This window comes from Palaemon carinicauda, chromosome 1 (assembly GCF_036898095.1).
Source record: "Palaemon carinicauda isolate YSFRI2023 chromosome 1, ASM3689809v2, whole genome shotgun sequence".
In the NCBI taxonomy this organism is placed as follows: Eukaryota; Metazoa; Arthropoda; class Malacostraca; order Decapoda; family Palaemonidae; genus Palaemon; species Palaemon carinicauda.
Window position 1 is genome coordinate 165,069,640 of NC_090725.1, and position 2,500 is coordinate 165,072,139.

A 2,500-nucleotide genomic window follows, 5' to 3' on the forward strand; every position below is an offset into this window, starting at 1 on the left:
GTAAACAGAGCTTTGTGAAGTACAAATTCTAACAATGGCAGATCCACAGTTTTACTGGGACAGGTGCATTCTATGTCAACTGGTAAAAAAAAAAAAAAAGGATCCCATTCAGCTCCCAACCTGTAGCAAAACACAAGATTCAGGTGCTAGTTACTTTACCCTGTCACAGAATATTCAGAGGTTACATGAACTCAACTTATTGCCTATGGACATTCATCCACTTCTGCTGGGAGAAACAATCACAGTGGTAAAACTGATGAAAGAAAATGGTGCTGGTTGGCCTAAAAATTTCAACAACCTTTTCAACACCAAGAATGTCCAAAGAGCCGAGAAGAGAAAAGCTCCAGATCCAGAGAATAATGACACTAGTGACAATAAGGTAACACAAGAAAAATGTGTTGGAGCTACTAAACAAGCTCAGAATACATGTTTTCTATGCCCTGAATCTACAAATGTAGGCCCACTTCATAATGTGTCAACTTTTGAAACAGGAAAACGAATAAGAGAATGTGCTATGCAAATCCAAGATACAGTGTTGTTGGCAACGTTGAGTGCTGGAGATCTGATTTCTCAGGATGCTGCATATCATGCAAAGTGCCTGGCCGCTTTCTACAAGAAAGCTGCAAAACTGATGGAAGGCAATATTGATATAGAATCAAAAAGAATTGCTCAATTAGAAGGCATTGCACTTGCTGAACCAATTTCATATAATGAAGAGAGCCGCATCCAAACTGGCACATTATCAACCTTTAAACTTGCAGATCTCTGCAAGCTGTACAGTGACCAGCTTGAGCAACTAGGTGTTCAAATAGAGGGACGTATAAACTCTACACATTTGAAGAATCGCATCCTGTGTCATTTTCCAGACATGCAGACTTTCAAAGACGCCAGAAATGTCATTCTTGCCTTTGACAAAGATCTTGCAGCGGCTCTCAAAAAAGTTATGGATCAAGACTTTGACAATGAAGTCATGATTCTAAAGCAAGCAGCAAACATCATCCGCAGAGACATTTTGAAAGGAAGCATTGTGAAAGCATTTCCTGGCACCTTTGACACCAGTTGTCAGCAAGATTCAGTTCCTGCAACATTGCTAAATTTAGTTCAGATGATCTTGGGAGGACCAAACATGAGTAGCAGCACATGTTCCTTTGAGAGTCAGTGGTCTGCAAGCATCGCCCAGTTGTTTCTGTTCAACTGTATTTCTGACAGAGCCAAAAAGGGAAGCCACTCAACAGTTCGAGAGCCGCCACTTCCTATTTATTTCGGGCTGCTTCTGCATGCTGAAACCAGGAAAAAGGGTCTCATAGATAAAATGCATCACCTTGGCCTATCAGTATCTTATGACCATGTTCTCTCTCTGTCCACTGAACTAGGCAACAAGGCATGTGCACACTTTATGATGGATGGGGTTGTGTGCCCATCAAAGTTACGGCACCAAGTATTCACAACAAGCGCTGTAGATAGTATTGACCATTATCCTTCCTCATCCACTGCCAAGGGCTCCCTGCATGGTACTGGTACATCCCTGTTCCAGCATCCGAAAATTGGAAATGAATGACAGGAGTGAACAGAGCAGCCAAGTGACACTGTCATTAAGAGCAACAAACTAGCCCCTTTGCCGGAATCATATACCATTGTCCAACCTGTTCTTCTGCCTAAGAAGAATCCAGCCATTCCTGCGATTTTAATGGCAATGTTGTATTATCTACGTGTCTAGTTACAATTCTACAGTGACAACCATTTTGTTTGTTATACAATCATTTTGCAGGTGGTTGAAACATGTGAAAGAAGAGATTGAAGCGGAGTCATCAACAGACCTAAAGACATCCTTGGCTGCATACCATGCTGATCAGATCCACACAGAACAGCCTGCTCCTTCCGACATCAGCTTATTGCTCCCACTGTTCTATGAGGAGGCTAAGTCAAGTGCCATGATTGCCCATACTATGAAAGTTGTGTAGAATGAAAGTTGTGTAGAATGCAGTAGATTTTCTGAATGCTGGTCAGATCCCTGTAGTTGCCTGTGATCAGCCACTGTATGCTATTACCAAACAACTCCAATGGCAATACCACAACACTCATGGTAAGAACCAAGTTGTAATGATGTTTGGTGGCTTACACATTGAGCTGGCCTTTCTCAAAGTACTTGGAGACTGGCTGGAAGGAACTGGATGGTCCAACACCCTTGTGCAGGCAGAGATAGCCTCCCAAGGTACTGCAGACTCCTTCCTGAAGGCTGCACATGTAATGAGAATGAGGCATGCCCACCAGGTGACCGCAGGGAGCTTGTATATTCTCATGGATAGAGCCTACAAGCGTCACCAAACAGAAGACCACACCACAAATCCTCTAAGCTTTGAGCAATGGAGAGTGAAAATGGAAAATTCAGTCCCTATGTTTAACTTCTGGTCCATCACACTTAACCTAGAACTAGCTTTGATGGTGTTCCTCCAATCACTGCGACAAGGAAACTTCAATCTGTACAAGGCTGCACTCACAA